The sequence below is a fragment of the Opisthocomus hoazin genome, chromosome 10 (assembly GCF_030867145.1).
Source record: "Opisthocomus hoazin isolate bOpiHoa1 chromosome 10, bOpiHoa1.hap1, whole genome shotgun sequence".
Lineage (NCBI taxonomy): Eukaryota > Metazoa > Chordata > Aves > Opisthocomiformes > Opisthocomidae > Opisthocomus > Opisthocomus hoazin.
The window spans coordinates 14,504,013-14,522,716 of NC_134423.1; the positions used below are offsets into that span (position 1 = coordinate 14,504,013).

General features: G+C 53.5%; 3 non-coding genes across 3 annotated transcripts; 2 read left to right on the forward strand and 1 right to left on the reverse strand.

Annotated features, from left to right (window-relative positions):
* Window positions 1-3,016: 3,016 nt before the first annotated feature.
* TRNAM-CAU (transfer RNA methionine (anticodon CAU)) lies at window positions 3,017-3,088 on the reverse strand. The gene has a single exon. It is a non-coding gene; the product is annotated as a tRNA-Met (tRNA).
* A 14,145-nt stretch (window positions 3,089-17,233) lies between these two features.
* TRNAS-AGA (transfer RNA serine (anticodon AGA)) lies at window positions 17,234-17,315 on the forward strand. Its single transcript has one exon. It is a non-coding gene; the product is annotated as a tRNA-Ser (tRNA).
* Window positions 17,316-17,735: 420 nt separating this feature from the next.
* TRNAG-UCC (transfer RNA glycine (anticodon UCC)) lies at window positions 17,736-17,807 on the forward strand. The gene has a single exon. It is a non-coding gene; the product is annotated as a tRNA-Gly (tRNA).
* The last annotated feature ends 897 nt before the right edge of the window (window positions 17,808-18,704 follow it).

Below are 18,704 nucleotides of genomic sequence, written 5' to 3' on the forward strand. Positions count from 1 at the left end.
GCTCAGCTGGGAGAGACCCTGTCTGGTAAGGTGGGGACCAGGCCTCAAGCCCCTGCTCAGGTGAAAGCGTACCTCTTTGGTGGATACATGGTTGGAGTGGGTGATCTCAAAAGGTCCTTTCCAATTCAAGCTTTTTGTTGACATCTAAGAGGAGGATACAGTTGGCCTTCTGTGCTGCAAGTGCACACCGATGGCTCATATTAATCTTCTCATCAACCAGTATGACCAAGTCCTTCTCCTCTCAGGGCTGCTCTCAATCCAGTCTCCTCCCGGACTGTCTTTGTGCTTGGGATTGCTCTGACCCACATGCAGGACCTTCCACTTGGCCTTGTTGAACTTCATGACTTTCTCACAGGCACACCTCTCAAGCCTGTCAAGGTCCTTCTGGATTGCGGTTGTCACATTGCACTCCTCATGCTAACCATGGTCGCCATTCCATGGTAAAACTGAGCCATGAAGAACATCTCAGGTCAGCTCTCAAGTGCTTTCAAGTGCAGGCACTCAGGCTAACCTAATGAGACATTTCTCCCCACAGGTCATTGCAGACACACACGAGACAGTGGGTAAGTTCAGGCAGAAGTTCAAGACTGCACAATCCCATACAGGAGAAGAGACTCACCTCCCCAGGGGTGTGGCAAAGCTCAAAGGTAAGGAAAGATCATGGTGAGCTAGAGGGAAGCCCCTTGCGGGCTGCACTGACGGCCACGAGGACCTTGCTTACGCTCATCAGGCTCTGCCACAGGCTGGTTTTTCTGTCCACAAGCCCAGGGAAAATAAGGTAGATTCATAATGAGGAAGAGTAGACCAGAGAGTCAGGAAGGTCTCGTTCAAGTCAACTCTCCATGGGACCTCCGTTGGTATGTCTCTTGAGAACTTAAGCAGGCCCTCATACTTCTTACACCAGAAGTCTGGGCTCACCTTGGGAAGAGGAGAACCTGTTCGAAGCAAGCAAATCAAGGCGTAGGAGGATGATCAAAGAGATGCGCGCATCCTTCCCTGAAAGAGACCCACACTCAGATTGACCTGTTTTGCTCAGCTAGGTCACCACAGAGGCCAAAGGCCTGCCTGGATGGCCTGCTTTTGAGGAGAGATGCAGGGCAGGGAGCCAAAAGCTCTTGGCTTTTTTACCAGGGTCAGGAATGGGGTGGCCCATTCCATACATTTCAGGTTTCAGAGGGACATTGGATCAGTCTCCCAGAGCACCTGCGAGTCATCGTGATGTGGAAGAGTTGGGAAAAACCCTGAACGTGAGGCAAACATGGGTCATCATGCTGTCGACTTCAGTGGACATGCTGCCCAGCATCAGGCGTGCCAGGCATGCCACAGCTCATAGCCTCTCTCCTCCAAAAATTCTGCTTTCCTCTAGGTCGTTTCCACATATTTTAGCACCATTCCTGAATCAGCTGATGCCTACTATGAAATACTGTGCTGCTGCTGCCTTTCAAGGCACTGCCTTCTGTCGGCTGCTTAAGGGCTCATGAAATTCAGTGCCCCACACAATAATGAAGGTTAGAAGAGGCCTCTAGAGATTGTCTGGGCCGACCTCCTGCTCTGAGTAGACCAAACTTCTCCGTTAGCTCAGCAGGCTCCAGGACTTGTCCCATGGACTTCTGAATACTGTTCACTTTTGAAGAGCTCACTGTCTCTTGCGTAGCTCTTCCAGGGCTGCACTGCAGCCCCTGTCACTTCTTTTCCCACAAAGACAGCCGGCATTAGCCTTGTTGCATTTCTTGAGTCAAGTCATGTTGAACCGGAACATCTGACAGGTATAAGAACCTCCTGTAAAACTGCATTCACCGTGCCTCTTATTTGGCTGGGACACCTCATGCACATCTATAGATATTTACTTTGTAACTCTATTCTTTGCATGCTAGCCTTTCTCCTCGGTCAGCAGGGTCCCGTTGCGAACTTTGGACGATGATTGCTTTTGGTGAATCCTTGTGCAGCTGGCCCAGAGTGGGTCATATCCCTATTCGCCACGGCGAGTCCCTTTGCCACTGACCACTTGGGACAACTGTAGTTGGTAGTAGAGGGAGAACTTTTACCCCAAATAAGAGGGTTGTGGTGAAACAGAATCGATTGGGTGAAATTAAATTATTGCCCACTGAAATACATTCACGTAGTGAGAAACAAAAAGACAAACAGAAAACACGACCTTTCCTCCCTCGTATTCTGGCTCAACTTCACTCCTCTACTCCAGACTGCTGTCCCCACCCATGTGGCACAGGGGAGATGCATCTTCCCTCTGCTCTTTCTGTCCCATTTTTTTTTTGTTTTTTTTCTTCCTCCTCTCTCTCTTTGCCATTTTCCACTCTTTCTGGATTCTCTTTTCATAGGGGCCACAAACTTTGCTGATGGCTCAGCTGTGTCCTGTATTGTGCGTTCTATGGAGCTGGAAGTGGCTGTGTCCACCACAGGTCAACTCCTGAGCTCTTCACACCCAGGCCACCCTGCAGCACCCCCTCTCCCCTCCACTACCAACACCTAGCCCCATGTAGCCAACACAGTGCCCACTGGGAATATCTGCTGAGCCCTGCTCCTGGCTGGACTTGACAGTGGGTACAGCAGCAAACACACTAGGATGGAGAAAACACCCCAGGTAGTAAAGTCTGTCACATTGGTGTTTCCCACACTGGCACCAGCCTGGTCCTCCTGCCCTCCTGCAGAGCCCTGGAGGTCCCCACCTGTGGCAGGGAAGTTGGGCATGGAGCTGCCTGATGGGAAGACAGCAACACCTGTGTTCCCAGGGCAGCCAGTGCTTCCTGAGGGGAACTCTGTGCTGTGCTCTGCCTGCTGCTCCACACCCACCAGTCTGCCTTGCTGAGGGGCACTTTGGGATTGCTGGCTGCTAAGAAGGCAAAGGAGAAGACGGCAAAGGCAGAGAGAAGGGGCTGAGGGTGCAGGGGGGCCACGGCCATGGTTTTGCAGAGAGCTGGAGCACAGCAGTGCAGGAACCACTTGCTGACTGATGCGAGGGAGACACAGTGGCTGAGACAAGTGAGGGAATAAAATGGACTAGCAGAGGATGGTTTCGATCCATCGACCTCTGGGTTATGGGCCCAGCACGCTTCCGCTGCGCCACTCTGCTCCCCCCAGCACCCAAGCTGGGCCCTCCCACAGCCCTGCCTGACACTCGCTGGCACTGCCAGCACCAGCACTAGTGCTCACATCTCCTTCCCTTCCTCTTACCTGTGCCCTTGCCCAGGCAGGAAAAAAATCTGCCTGGAAACATCACTGGCAGTGGGCTTTGTGTGGAGTTTGTCCTTGGGAAATTCTCTGCGCCTCCTTGAACCCTGCAGACGTGTTTCTTGGTCTCTGTTCTGTGCCACTGCATTTGTTCCTTCCCATTAAAGGCTTTGTGCAGCATAGCTGGAGGCTCGTGGTAGTTTGTTCTCCTCCTGTCTCATTTAGCCGCCCGCTCTGCTCTGCAAGAAAGAGCACTGGCCTTTGTCCTGAGCTTACCGCCAGTTGAGGGTGGACCTCCCTGAACTGAGAGCAGAGCACCACAAATAAGCAAGCAGGCAAGAGAAAGACCAAAAAGCCTCAGAGAACTGGACGCTGAGTCTCTGACCTGGTTATCATGGCCCTGTGATGTCTCCGAGGGTCAACCTTGAGTCCTGCCACGGAAACCATTTGAGAGCTGAGCTCATTTCTTCTGCCCGTGTACCCAGCGGGCTTTTGCTTGTGTGCTCAGGAAGCAGGGACTTTTCATTGGCTGTTGTGAGTACCTCCTGGCAGAGAACAGAAGCAGGCTTATGAACTGGGCTGAGGTGACAACACATTTTCATAGGTTTTGTAGCTCTCCAGGCTGCCCGTGTTCTGCCAAAGAAAAGACTGGAGCCCTTTGCAGGCCAACATGGCTACAGCTCTTCCCTGTGCTGCTGTAGAGGGATGAAATGGGGAGAGGTGAGTGGCACAGGGTGTAAAGGAATGCAGCAGGAGACTAGGCAATGTGGCATCTCCTGAGAGTGATGCTCATGCCAAGAAGGAAAGTTGATGCAAAATACGTGGTGTGTGGTGAGGATTAATGAGGCGGCAGGAAGAACTGGACACATGTGCTCAGCTGTATTATGGAGGGCACTGTACTGTGACCACCCCCATGTTTGACCAGTCACCACTGGAGAGATTGAACGGCTGGAGGAGGATGGAGAGTAAATTCATTCCAGTGAGACTTTTACATAAAGAAAGCCTAAATTGCGTACCTGTCCTCATGAAGCACAATGTGTCCCTTGATACCTACCTAGGTTACTGATCTTTGTTTGTACCCTGCCACAGTGGCATGCTTTTCTTGCCTATGCAACCAGCAGCAGCAGCAGGACTAGCTCTGGGCCAGGCCAAAAAACCCTCTCACGTGGGTCCTGTACCAGCACTGCAGTCAGAAGATCAGCCTGGAGCCTTCTCAGTAGGCACAAATCAGTGTTTTCAGTTGGTCTCAAGGCTGTGGGGAGGAGAGGAGAGCTGCTTGAAATCCCAGGAGAAAGCAGTCAGGTTCCTGAGCAGGAGAAGCTACAAGACACCGTGGAGTCAGGCTGGCTGAAGAAAAGATTGTCTGTGTAGGCCACACGCAGCCAATGGGTCAACGACTTGGAAGGCAGCTGTGCTCACCACTGTGCCACCCATGCACTTGTCGGCTCCTCGACTTCACAGGCTGGCCGGCCTCCTCCTTCCGGCCCCCTGCACACGCACACTTCCTCAAGCTGCTCCCCATGATCACCCACTAACTGTGACCACCTCCCACCCTTGCTCTGCATACAGACAGGCACTGCCACAGGCACTAGCTCCACACTGACTCCATAAAAACACTTTCCAAATGTTCCTGCTCCAGTGCCAAAAGGGAATTGGAGCTACCGTCATCTGGTGATGGAGATGATCGCTCTTGCAGATTATTTGGCTTTCTGGTCCCTGCTCTGGCCTTGGTCATTCCTTGACAGCTCTGGCAAGAAGATCTGGACAAACCTACTCCACCAAATCAAGCTTCCTCTGCTGTCCTATGACTCACCCACACCTCCCCTTTATTCTCCCTTTGCCCCTCCATGTTTTTCCTCAGCCAGGCTCCACCTTGCCCTTTCCATAGGTCTCACCCACTCTCACAAACCGTTCCCTCTACACAGCAACCACCTGCGTGGAAGGTGTTGTAGTTCCTAGTTCAAGGGTAGACACCATCCTATGTCCCCAAGAAGCTGGAGGGGCTACCGGGAGGTCGCCATCAGCCCTGAAGGAGTGTCCCGGCCCCAGTGCTGACAGCAGGCTTGGCTTCCCTTTCAGGTAAACTTGAGAAGCAAAGCAGGGTCTGATAGACCACAAGTACCACCATCCGTGGATGTCTCCACACAGCTGCTTGCCCTTCTTCCCTGGAGGCAGCAGAGATGGCAGCTGAGGGGTGAGACCATCCACCTGTGGCAGGACATCTCAGGTGTCTGGCTGAGAACAAGATGCTGGGAGCTGCAGCTGTAGCCCCTGCAGTTACTCTTCTCAAGGCCTCTGGAAGCCTGGCACCAGGTGCCTGTCATGCTCAGTGAAGGTCCCAACTGCAAATCTTGGAGTGGAACATTGACCTGAAACTCCTAGGGGAGCCAGGTGTCATTGCAGAGGACATGTGATCAGCAGGGCCAAGAGGGCTGGAGCAGGTAATTGTGGCCTAGTGGTGAAGGCAACGGACTAGAAATCCGTTGCAGTCACACTCGCATGTTCACATTTGCACCCAGACCCCAGCCCTCTCCACCCCACTTTTGCTTTTGTCTCCTCTCTCTGGTTGCTGCATGCTCTGGCCTGTGGGTAGGAGAGGGAACCAGCAGACACATGCACAAACACACTGGCCTCAGAATGGTCGCCTTATCCCTCGCCGTCACTGACCGGTTCTAAGACTGGTGAGCACCCAGTCTGCTGGTCTGGCCCTGCCATGGGCGAGCGGGAGTCACCCCGATCCCTGGCAATACTGGGAAGGAGAGGAATGGCACCAGGCACAGAGCGGAAGGGTTTCTCTGGCTCTCTGGCAGGCTGCATTAAGGGCAGGGCTGTATCAGAAGGGAGGACAATGCACGTAGCATGGGCAATAAACAGGAGGAGCTGGAAGCCATTATACAGCAGGAGGGCTACGACTTGGTCGCCATCACAGAAACGTGGTGGGACAACTCGCATGACTGGCATGCTGTCATAGATGGCTACAGACTCTTTAGGAAAGACAGACCAACAAGGAGAGGTGGGGGAGTTGCTCTATATCTGAGGGAGCAACTGGAATGCATTGAGCTTGGCCCGGGGGCAAATGAGGAACGAGTTGAAAGCTTGTGGGTTAGAATTAAGGGACAGGCTCATAAGGGTGACATTACGGTGGGTGTATACTACAGGTCACCTGACCAGGAGGAGGAGGTTGATGAGGCCTTCTACAGGCAGCTGCAAGCAGCCTCACAGTCACAGGCCCTGGTTCTCATGGGGGACTTCAACCACACTGACATCAGCTGGGAAGACCATACAGCTAGGCAGGCGCAATCCAGGAGGTTCCTACAGAGCATCGATGATAACTTTCTGATGCAAGTGGTGGAGGAACCAACAAGGAAAGGCGCGCTGCTGGACCTCGTGTTAACAAACAAGGAGGGACTGGTGGAGGATGTGAAGGTTGGAGGTAGACTCGGCTGCAGTGACCATGAAATGGTTGAGTTCAGGATCCTGCGTGGAGGAAGCAGGGCGATAAGCAGGATCAAAACCTTGGACCTCAGGAGAGCTGACTTTGCCCTCTTCTAGGAGCTACTGGGAGGAATCCCGTGGGCCAGGGCTCTCGAAGGCAGGGGGGTCCATGAGTGCTGATTGCTCTTTAAAAAACACTTCTTCCATGCACAGGAGCAATGCATCCCCCTGAGAAAGAAATTTAACAAAGGAGGCAGGAGACCTGCATGGTTAAACAAGGAGCTTCTAGCGGAGATCAGGCAGAAGAGAAAGGTCCATGGAATGTGGAAAGAGGGATAGGCCACTTGGGAAGAGTACAGAAACGTGGCGAGAGCATGCAGGGATGCGACAAGGAAGGCCAAGGCTCACCTGGAATTGAAGCTGGCAAGGGATGTCAAAAACAACAAGAAGGGCTTCTTCAACTACATCAGCAGCAAAAGGAAGGCTAGGGACAACGTGGGGCCGCTGCTGAATGAGGCGGGTGTCCTGGTGACGGAGGATGCGGAGAAGGCAGAGCTACTGAATGCCTTCTTTGCTTCAGTCTTCAGTGCTAAGACTGGCCCTCAGGAATCCCAGGCCCCGGAGGTAAGAGAAGAAGCCTACAAAGAGGACGACTTTCCCTTGGTCGAGGAGGACAGTGTGAGGGATCGCTTAAGTGATCTGGATGTCCACAAATCCACGGGCCCCGATAGAATGCACCCATGAGTGCTGAGGGAGCTGGCGGATGTCATTGCTGAGCCACTCTCCATCATCTTTGAGAGGTCCTGGAGGACAGGAGAGGTGCCCGAGGACTGGAGAAAGGCCAGTGTCACTCCAATCTTCAAAAAGGGCAAGAAGGAGGACCCAGGGAACTACAGGCCGGTCAGCCTCACCTCCATCCCGGGAAAGGTGATGGAGCAGCTTATCCTGGAGGCCATCATCAAGCAAGTGGAAGAAAAGAAGGTTATCAGGAGTAGTCAGCATGGATTCACCAAGGGGAAATCATGCCTGACCAATCTGATAGCTTTCTACGATGACATGACTGGCTGGGTAGACGAAGGGAGAGCTGTGGATGTTGTCTACCTCGACTTCAGCAAGGCTTTCGACACAGTCTCCCATGATATCCTCCTAGGGAAGCTGAGGAAGTGTGGGCTGGATGAGTGGTCGGTGAAGTGGATAGAGAACTGGCTGAATGGCAGAACTCAGAGGGTTGTCATCAGCGGCGCTGAGTCTAGTTGGAGGCTGGTAACAAGTGGTGTCCCCCAGGGGTCAGTACTGGGCCCAGTCTTGTTTAAATTCTTCATCAACGACCTGAATGAAGAGTTAGAATGTACCCTCAGCAAGTTTGCTGACGACACTAAACTGGGAGGTGTGGTAGATACACCAGAAGGCTGTGCTGCCATTCAGCGTGACCTGGATAGGCTGGAAAGCTGGGCAGAGAGGAACCTGATGAAGTTCAACAAAGGCAAATGCAGGGTCCTGCACCTGGGGAGGAACAACCTCATGCACCAGTACAGGCTTGGGGTGGACCTGCTGGAGAGCAGCTCTGCGGAGAGGGACCTGGGTGTCCTGGTGGACGACAGGTTAACCATGAGCCAGCAGTGTGCCCTGGCTGCCAAGAAAGCCAATGGGATCCTGGGGTGCATCAAGAAGAGTGTGGCCAGCAGGTCGAGGGAGGTTCTCCTTCCCCTCTACACTGCCCTGGTGAGGCCTCATCTGGAGCACTGTGTCCAGTTCTGGGCTCCCCAGTTCAAGAAAGATGAAGAGCTACTGGAGAGAGTCCAGCGGAGGGCTACGTGGATGGTGAGGGGACTGGAGCATCTCCCCTACGAGGAGAGGTTGAGGGAACTGGGCTTGTTCAGCCTGAAGAAGAGAAGGCTGCGAGGGGACCTTATAAATGCCTACAAATATCTGAAGGGTGGGTGTCAGGAGGATGGGGCCAAGCTCTTTTCAGTGGTGCCCAGCGACAGGACAAGGGGCAATGGGCACAAACTGAGGCACAGGAAGTTCCGTCTGAACATGAGGAAGAACTTCTTCCCTCTGAGGGTGACGGAGCACTGGAACAGGCTGCCCAGGGAGGTTGTGGAGTCTCCTTCTCTTGAGATATTCAAGACCCGCCTGGACAAGGTCCTGTGCAGCCTGCTATAGGTGACCCTGCTTCGGCAGTAGGGTTGGACTAGATGACCCACAGAGGTCCCTTTCAACCCCTACTATTCTGTGATTCTGTGATTCTGTGACAAGCCCGGAGCTGTTAGGCGAGCTCAGCACAGATAGGGCAAGGTCGTTGTGTCTGGGCACAGTCCTGCAGCCCCTAGGAGTTGGATTTCTGGGCAGGGTTGCAGCCCTCATGAGCTCGGTGGAGAGCAGTTCCTCTCCAACCTGCACAGCAACAAGGCTGCCTGCTTGCTCCAGGCAGCTCCATGCCTAACTTCCCTGCCACAGGTGGGGACCTCCGGGGCTCTGCAGGAGGGCAGGAGGACCAGGCTGGTGCTAGTGTGGGAAACACCAATGTGACAGACTTTACCACCTGGGGTTTTTCTCCATCCTAGTGTGTTTGCTGCTGTACCCACTGTCAAGTCCAGCCAGGAGCAGGGCTCAGCAGATATTCCCAGTGGGCACTGTGTTGGCTACATGGGGCTAGGTGTTGGTAGTGGAGGGGAGAGGGGGTGCTGCAGGGTGGCCTGGGTGTGAAGAGCTCAGGAGTTGACCTGTGGTGGACACAGCCACCTCCAGCCCCACAGAAGACCCACTACAGGACACAGCTGAGCCATCAGCAAAGTTTGTGGCCCCTATGAAAAGAGAATCCAGAAAGAATGGAAAATGGCAAAGAGAGAGAGAAGGAAGCAAAAAAACAAACAAACAAAAGGGTCAGAAAGAGCAGAGGGAAGATGCATCTCCCCTGTGCCACATGGGTGGGGACAGCAGTCTGGAGTAGAGGAGTGAAGTTGAGCCAGAATACGAGGGAGGAAAGGTCGTGTTTTCTGTTTGTCTTTTTGTTTCTCACTACGTGAATGTATTTCAGTGGGCAATAATTTTATTTCACCCAATCGATTCTGTTTCACCACAACCCTCTTATTTGGGGTAAAAGTTCTCCCTCTGCTACCAACTACAGTTGTCCCAAGTGGTCAGTGGCAAAGGGACTCACCGTGGCGAATAGGGATATGACCCACTCTGGGCCAGCTGCACAAGGATTCACCAAAAGCAATCATCGTCCAAAGTTCGCAACGGGACCCTGCTGACCGAGGAGAAAGGCTAGCATGCAAAGAATAGAGTTACAAAGTAAATATCTATAGATGTGCATGAGGTGTCCCAGCCAAATAAGAGGCACGGTGAATGCAGTTTTACAGGAGGTTCTTATACCTGTCAGATGTTCCGGTTCAACATGACTTCACTCAAGAAACGCAACAAGGCTAATGCCGGCTGTCTTTGTGGGAAAAGAAGTGACAGGGGCTGCAGTGCAGCCCTGGAAGAGCTACGCAAGAGACAGTGAGCTCTTCAAAAGTGAACAGTATTCAGAAGTCCATGGGACAAGTCCTGGAGCCTGCTGAGCTAACGGAGAAGTTTGGTCTACTCAGAGCAGGAGGTCGGCCCAGACAATCTCTAGAGGCCTCTTCTAACCTTCATTATTCTGCGGGGCACTGAATTTCATGAGCCCTTAAGCAGCCACCAGAAGGCAGTGCCTTGAAAGGCAGCAGCAGCACAGTATTTCATAGTAGGCATCAGCTGATTCAGGAATGGTGCTAAAATGTGTGGAAACGGCCTAGAGGAAAGCAGAATTTTTGGAGGAGAGAGGCTATGAGCTGTGGCATGCCTGGCACGCCTGATGCTGGGCAGCATGTCCACTGAAGTCGACAGCATGATGACCCATGTTTGCCTCACGTTCAGGGTTTTTCCCAACTCTTCCACATCACGATGACTCCCAGGTGCTCTGGGAGACTGATCCAATGTTCCTCTGAAACCTGAAATGTATGGAATGGGCCACCCCATTCCTGACCCTGGGAAAAAAGCCAAGAGCTTTTGGCTCCCTGCCCTGCACCTCTCCTCAAAAGCAAGCCATCCAGGCAGGCCTTTGGCCTCTGTGGTGACCTAGCTGAGCAAAACAGGTCAATCTGGGTGTGGGTCTCTTTCAGGGAAGGATGCGTGCATCTCTTTGATCATCCTCCTACGCCTCGATTTGCTTGCTTCGAACAGGTTCTCCACTTCCCAAGGTGAGCCCAGACTTCTGGTGTAAGAAGTATGAGGGCCTGCTTAAGTTCTCAAGAGACATACCAACGGAGGTCCCATGGAGAGTTGACTTGAACAAGACCTTCCTGACTCTCTGGTCTACTCTTCCTCATTATGAATCTGCCTTATTTTCCCTGGGCTTGTGGACAGAAAAACCAGCCTGTGGCAGAGCCTGATGAGCGTAAGCAAGGTCCTCGTGGCCGTCAGTGCAGCCCGCAAGGGGCTTCCCTCTAGCTCACCATGATCTTTCCTTACCTTTGAGCTTTGCCACACCCCTGGGGAGGTGAGTCTCTTCTCCTGTATGGGATTGTGCAGTCTTGAACTTCTGCCTGAACTTACCCACTGTCTCGTGTGTGTCTGCAATGACCTGTGGGGAGAAATGTCTCATTAGGTTAGCCTGAGTGCCTGCACTTGAAAGCACTTGAGAGCTGACCTGAGGTGTTCTTCATGGCTCAGTTTTACCATGGAATGGCGGCCATGGTTAACATGAGGAGGGCAATGTGACAACCGCAATCCAGAAGGACCTTGACAGGCTTGAGATGTGTGCCTGTGAGAAAGTCATGAAGTTCAACAAGGCCAAGTGGAAGGTCCTGCATGTGGGTCAGAGCAATCCCAAGCACAAAGACAGTCTAGGAGGAGACTGGATTGAGAGCAGCCCTGAGAGGAGAAGGACTTGGTCATACTGGTTGATGAGAAGATCAATATGAGCCGTCGGTGTGTACTTGCAGCACAGAAGGCCAACTGTATCCTCCTCTCAGATGTCATCAAAAAGCTTGAATTGGAAAGGACCTTTTGAGATCACCCACTCCAACCATGTATCCACCAAAGAGGTACGCTTTCACCTGAGCAGGGGCTTGAGGCCTGGTCCCCACCTTACCAGACAGGGTCTCTCCCAGCTGAGCCTCCCGGGCCCACGAGTAGGTCAGCAGGAGAAGGTAGTGAGGGTGCCAGCACTGGTGAGAAGATCCCAGGGTTATGGGGCAATGTGTGGGGGTGGACAGGAAGTAACTATCAGGATTCAGAGTGAAGGCTCCCGCTGGGATTTGCAGTGAAAGCTGTGCTGGGTCAGACTCTCTCTCCTCCTCCCAGCCCTTCTACCCACTAGGGGTTTCTAGTCACTGGCATGAAAGTGAAATGCAGAGCGGGTAGCATTCCTTGCACGCATCCATCCCTTGTTCTCTTCATGGTTCTCTTCATGTGCCATGGAGCACATTCCAACCTCCTGGTTCCTGCAGATCAAACCTAGAGCTAGGTATACTTCAAAAGCCGCTGAGAATGAGACAGAGAAGTGGGCTTCCTTGAGGTGACAGTAGATGCACCCCATGTAAACTTCTATTCAGCCGATCTCCTGAGCACACCCCGTATCACTGCGATCTGCTCACCAGTGCTGGCACCCTCACCGCCATGTCCTGGAAGCCCATAGGGAGTACAGTGCAGCCCTGGACAGTTGCCCGCAAGGCAGTGACCTCTCTGACAGTGGCAGTGTGCGGAAGTCAACAGGACAAGGCCTGGAGGGGTACTGCTGAGGCTGCTGAGGTACCGGGGAATTTTGGTGTGCTTGGAGCAGGAGGTCAGCCCAGAGGACCTACAAAGGTCCTTTCTAAACTGTTATTATTCTGGTGTGCACTTAGTCACAAAAGCCTGCAGCCAGGGCACCGTGTCCACTGAAGTCGACAGCATGATGACCCATGTTTGCCTCAAGTTAGGGGTTTTTCCCAACTCTTCCACATCACGACGACTCCCAGGGACTCTGGGAGACCGATCCCACGTCCCTTTGAAATCTGAATTTCATGGATTGGGCCACTCCATTCCAACCCAGGAGAAAGGGCCATATGCTTTTGGCTCTCTGCCCTGAGCCTGTTCTCAAAAGCAGGCCGTCCACACAGGTCTTTGGTCTCCAGAATGCCCTTGCTGAGCAAAACAAGTCAATTTGGGCATGGATCCCTTTCAGAGAAGGACATGGGCATATCTTTGATCACAGAACCAGTAGAGCCTGATGAGCGTAAGCAAGGATCCCCGTGGCCATCACTCCTGCCCGCAAGGAGTTCCTCTCCAGCACACTGTGGTCTTGCCTTGACAGCGGCCTTTGCCACATCCTTTCAGACATGATTCTCTTCTCCCATGTGCGATTGTGCAGTTTTGATGTTCTGCTTGAACTTACCCACAGTATCCTGTATGTCTATGGTGACCCACTGGGAGAAATGTCTCTCAGGGTCAGTGTGAGCATCTGCAGTGAAAACACTGGAGAGTTGACTTGAGGTGTCCCTCGTAGCTGAATTTGAGAGTGACTGATGGCCATGCTCACCATGAAGAAGGCAATGTGATAAGGCAATCCACATCATGCAAAGCCCCTAAAACTCTTCCTGCACGCGAGAATGAGACCTTGGCGTTAATTAGCCTCATGATGCTGGGACACCGATAAATTGTTTTGGTGTTCCAGGGTAAGAAGTGGGAGGAAAATATTTCAGGTGGAAGACGCGAGGGCTTAATCACCAGCGAGGCCTTGGCAAGTGGCAACTGCTAGATGTTTAGATGCTTCATGAGAAAGGAATGTTTGTGGCCCCCCAGGGCTCTGGGACACAGCATAAAAGGCTGTGCTGCTGCAGGCTCCGCATCCTCCTCTCTCGCCTCCCTTTCCTCGAGGAACGAGGTAAGTCTGATTCTGCTCCAGCTCTCCCTGTGCGCTGAACTGCTGTCATGGCGGCTACTCCGTCTGATACTTGGGCTGCCTCAGCTTGGCCCTGCAATAGAACTGTTTCAAAAGCAAAGGAGGATGTGACCTCTTTCCGTTTTGGTGGTGGTGGCTGGGGAGAGCTGGTTGTTCTTTCAAGCAGAAAGACATCAATGGGGTTCAGCGGCAGAGAGGACTGCCCACCTGAATGTGCAGCTGCAGCAGATGGTGTCTACCAAGATGGCCAAGTGCATCCAGTGCCTTTTTCCATGCAGCAAAGTTTGTTTGGGAGATGGGGAAGGATCAGACCTGCCACAGGTGCTTTAAGCTCACTTGGAGAGCACGATGAGTATTGTGGGAGCTGTAGGCATAGCGTGTGATGTTAAGAGGTGAGTTCTGAGACACGTGTCCAACCCAGCCTATTTGTGCTGGGATCATTTCAAGAGCCTTCATGCACGCTATTGCACTGGGAAATGCAGGAGGAGGTCCTGGTGGATTAAGTAGCTAATTAGGCACATCTTTGCTCCCAGTCCTTCAAATCTAGCCTTCAGGTGAGATGTCATGCCTGTTCTGCGTGTTAGCAAGATCAGCTGCAGGCCCTTTCTGGGCATTGGAGCTAATAATGGAGATGGAGGGCAGCAAAGTGGATCTGCAGAGAGAGCTGAGGAAATGATAGATAAGCTGATGTTGGGGTCTGTGTTTTCTCTGTGCTCTGTGTTTCAGCTTTGTCTGCCTCACGGAGACATGTCTTGCTTCAGACCCTGTCTCCCAACGCCCTGCGGCTCCTCTGGCCCGACCCCACTGGCAAGCAGCTGCAGCGAGCCCTGTGTCGCCCGCTGTGCTGACTCGACGGTGGCCATCCAGGCCTCCCCGGTGGTGGTGACCCTGCCGGGCCCCATCCTCACCTCTTTCCCTCAGAGCACAGCCGTGGGATCCTCTCTGTCAGCTGCTGTTGGGAGCTCCCTCAGCGCCGGCGGGGTGCCCATCTCTTCTGGAGGCTCCCTTGGCCTGGGTGGCTCAGGGCTGTGTCTGCCTCCCCCCCGCTGCAGTCTGAACTGCTGAAGCTGGCAGATCATCCCGGAAAGACAGCAGGGACTGCACATCAGCTGGAGTGTGGCCACAGCTTGCAGATGGGCTGGGTGTCCTGAGGCACCTGGCAACAGGGACCTGAGCCTGCTGCTCCTCTCTGCATTGTAGGACTTGCCGTGCCTCCTCTGGCTCTGCTTTGCTCTGATGTCCGGGAGAATGGGCTCATTCTCTTCTGCTTTGTTCAATTTTCTGCTGACAGGGGGAGGGTGCCAATGCTCGGGACTGCTCTTGGTGGGCTGGGATTACAGCGGAGTAGAGGAGAATGGGAAAAGGCAAGCGCTTTGTGTGGAGTTTGTCCTTGGGAAATTCTCTGCGCCTCCTTGAACCCTGCAGATGTGTTTCTTGGTCTCTGTTCTGTGCCACTGCATTTGTTCCTTCCCATTAAAGACTTTGTGCAGCATAGCTGGAGGCTCGTGGTAGTTTGTTCTCCTCCTGTCTCATTTAGCCGCCCGCACTGCTCTGCAAGAAAGAGCACTGGCCTTTGTCCTGAGCTTACCGCCAGCTGAGGGTGGACCTCCCTGAACGGAGAGCAGAGCACCACAAATAAGCAAGCAGGCAAGAGAAAGATCAAAAAGCCTCAGCGAACTGGACGCTGAGTCTCTGACCTGGTTATCATGGCCCTGTGATGTCTCCGAGGGTCAACCTTGAGTCCTGCCACAGAAAACATTTGAGAGCTGAGCTCATTTCTTCTGCCCGTGTACCCAGCACATCTGGCATGTACACCCGGGAAGCAGGGACTTTCCTGTCCTTAATACCCCCTGGCAGAGGACAGAAGCTGGCTGATAAACTGGACTGAGATGACAACACTTCCTGAGGTGGCAGGAAAATACATACGTGTGTGTGCAGCTGAGCTGTGGAGGCTGCCTTCAGAAACATGCAGGGACAAGCTGCCTTTGTGAGCCTCAATCTCAGTCAGAGCCCTGGCATTAGGAAGTCAGGTTGATGCCTCCTTTCCTTTTGCTGATGCACCTTGCTCCTCCCAGGTGTTTTGGAGGCAAAAAGCACCTAAGCTGCTCAGCAGTAAAGCAAGGCCTCCTACAGGCAAGCACGCAGCCAAGCACAAAGGAATATCTAGTGTCTCTGTTCAGCCTCGCACATGATGCGTTTCTCTCCTCAGCGCGGCACCAGCAAAACCTCTCAGCAGTCATTGCTGCTCGAGGTGCATGAACTGTGGGGCAGGTGCACGTCCTCCCCTGACTGAATGCTGTGGCTTCTGCTTTCTCTCTTGCTCTAATCTGCTCCCAGCAGCAAGTGGAAAGCCTTCTTCAATGTGTACTTCCTCTGCAGGAGACCTCGATGACTGTGTACCAGGTGCTATTACAGGGACTCCACCGGTGTCTCTGTGTGGCCGACTCCCATTTCTGCACGTCTAGGGGCTCTGTCAGCCATGCCAAAGGGATTTGGCTCATCTGTTTTACAAGGACAGGCTGGGAGGGCTTGGTTTGCTGGAGAAGGGAAGGCTGAGGCATCACCGTATGCATGTCTCCAAACACCTGGGATGTTTCTTGGTCTTGGTTCTGTGCCACAGCATCGGGATGGGAAGGTGGACAGGCAGAGTGAAGAAGAGAGTGCCGTCTTCTTCTCATCCCTTTCTGGGGTGGGAGGGTGTGCATGTGAATGAAAGAGAAATGAGCATGTCTCAGTTCTTAGTTACCATGAACGTTGTTAGACCCAGTTCCAGTAAACTTCAGGATGTCTCTGCAATGCTGGGTCTGGATGGCGTAGGTCAGCGCCTCCAGGGTGACTTCACATCCGACAGACAGGCCTTTGGGCCATTACGTAAAGAACAGACCTCCTCCCACCGCACCCGCAGGTAGCATACTGGCCGGCCTCCTCCTTCCAGCCCCCAGTGCACACAGATCCTCAGGTCGCTCCTCATGCTCACTCTCTCAGCTGTAACCACTTCCCACCCTTGCTCTGCATGCAGACAGGCACTGTGGATGCACCACCTCCACACTGGCTCCTGAACGCCATTTTCCAAATGTTCCTTCTCTAATGCCTCGCACTCATTCTCCCTTTACCCCTCCACTCTTATCCTCAGCCAGGCTGCACCTTGCCCTTTCCATAGGTCTCTCCCACTCTCACAAACCGTACCCTCTAGACAACAACCACCTGCGTGGCAGCTGTGCTCTTTGTTGAAGGGTTAACACCACCCCACGTCCCCAAGGGGCTGGAGGTGCTGCTGGGAGGTCCCCATGTTCCCTGCAGGAATTTTCCCACCCTAGCGCTCACAGATGGCTTGGAGTCCCCCTCCGAGAAATCTGAGAAGCACAGTGGGGTCTAATATCCCACCCCACAAGTACCACCATCCGTAGATGTCTCCACACAGCTGTCTTCCCTTCTTCCCTGGAAGCAGCAGAGATGGCTGCTGGGGAGTGAATCCATCCCCCCATGGCACGATGTCGCAGATGCCCTGCTGAGGACAGGGCGCTGGCATCTACAGCCATAGCCCCTGGGGTTACGCCTCGCAAGGCCTCGGGAAGGCTGGCAGCCAGTGCCTGTTGCACTCAGCACAGGTCCCAGTTGCAGGGACTTGGTTCTGAAACTCCCAGGGAGCCAGGTGTCATTGCAGAGGGCACGTGATCAGCAGGGCCGAGAGGGCTGGAGCAGGTAGTTGTGGCCGAGTGGTGAAGGCGATGGACTAGAAATCCATTGGGGTTTCCCCGCGCAGGTTCGAATCCTGCCAACTACGGGGCACAGGCCCATTTTGCAACCACCACCATGCAAACATGGGACTCAGCTCCTGCACAGGTGGGAAATTCCTCTCCAAACCTACAAGGTAGGCAAGTTGGGGGAAGCCACTGGACCAGTAAGATGTCCACTTTTCTGTTTGATGAGCAGAACTTCAGAGCCTGTCCTCCCCACACATCCCAAACAGCTGTCTACCTTACACCTGAAACTAGAGCTGCTCATGTCCAAAGAGAGCCTGCACAACGTGGCCCTCATTGCTAACAAAGAAGGGAAGACATCTCATGGATCTGGGATCTTGGCAGCCCTCACAAAGTTGAGATTTCGTAGCCAACATCTCACACAGGCAGAAACACACAGACTCTGGAGGCAGAAGGCTGGCCATCCTGTGGCTCAGCAGGTGGAAAAAAATGCACAGGCAGCGGCGTTGGTGGTATAGTGGTGAGCATAGCTGCCTTCCAAGCAGTTGACCCGGGTTCGATTCCCGGCCAACGCAAGAGTGCTTTTCTTTGGCTGGGCAGCATGGTGCAGCATTGCGTCTCAAACTCCAACACTGCCTGCTCAGCTTCCCCAAGCAAATTCATCTCCAACCAGTAAGGAAGCCAGAACAGAGCAGCTGCTTGCCGGGCACCTCTGCTGCTCACTAGAAAAGCCCCACTCTCAAGCTGAGAGCTCTTCCGCTGCTGCCCACAGCAGCTGTGGTTCCACACAGCCCCTGGCAACATCTTCATTTCCGGGGGGAAAGCCTCAGCACTGTTTCTGGGTACCACAAAAACAGCCCCCGCTTTATGTAAACTCTCTTGTGCAACCCTGGACTGTTCTGATCAGAGCAGCACGGAGGCCGGAGACTGTCCCTGGAACCCGAGGTGACAGGCAACACCCTCTAGTATGGTCCTCTGTTCCCTGCCATGATGCGCCCACTCTTGCTGGACAGGCTCTGTCTTCACCCCTGGTACTCCCCAGTTTCTCGCCCAGGGATCCCAGATAAGGATGTTGGTAAGAAATGCTGATACAGCATCAGCTGCTTGGGGCCCTGGCTGGGGGACAGAGACATCCACTTTGCTTCATGAGGCTAGGTATGCAATCTGGGGCTACAGTGGGAGGATGCCTGTTCTTTATTATGCCTGCCTACTACAGGGGCTCTGGTCAGGGCGGAGAATTTGCATGCAGCTCAAGAGGTCCCTGCCTCACATCCAGGTCCCCCTTTCACTGCCCCTTTCCTTCTTCATCCATGCTGCCAACGTGTCTGGGCTTCTCCTTTGCTTGCACTGCTTCCGCCAGCCTCAGTGGAATTGCTGCGGTGAACAGACCGTTCACATGCAATGGGCTTTCCTCTCCTTCTCAACCTCCTTCTCTTTCTCTGGGCGCTTTCTCCATGCGCCCTGCAGGGTTT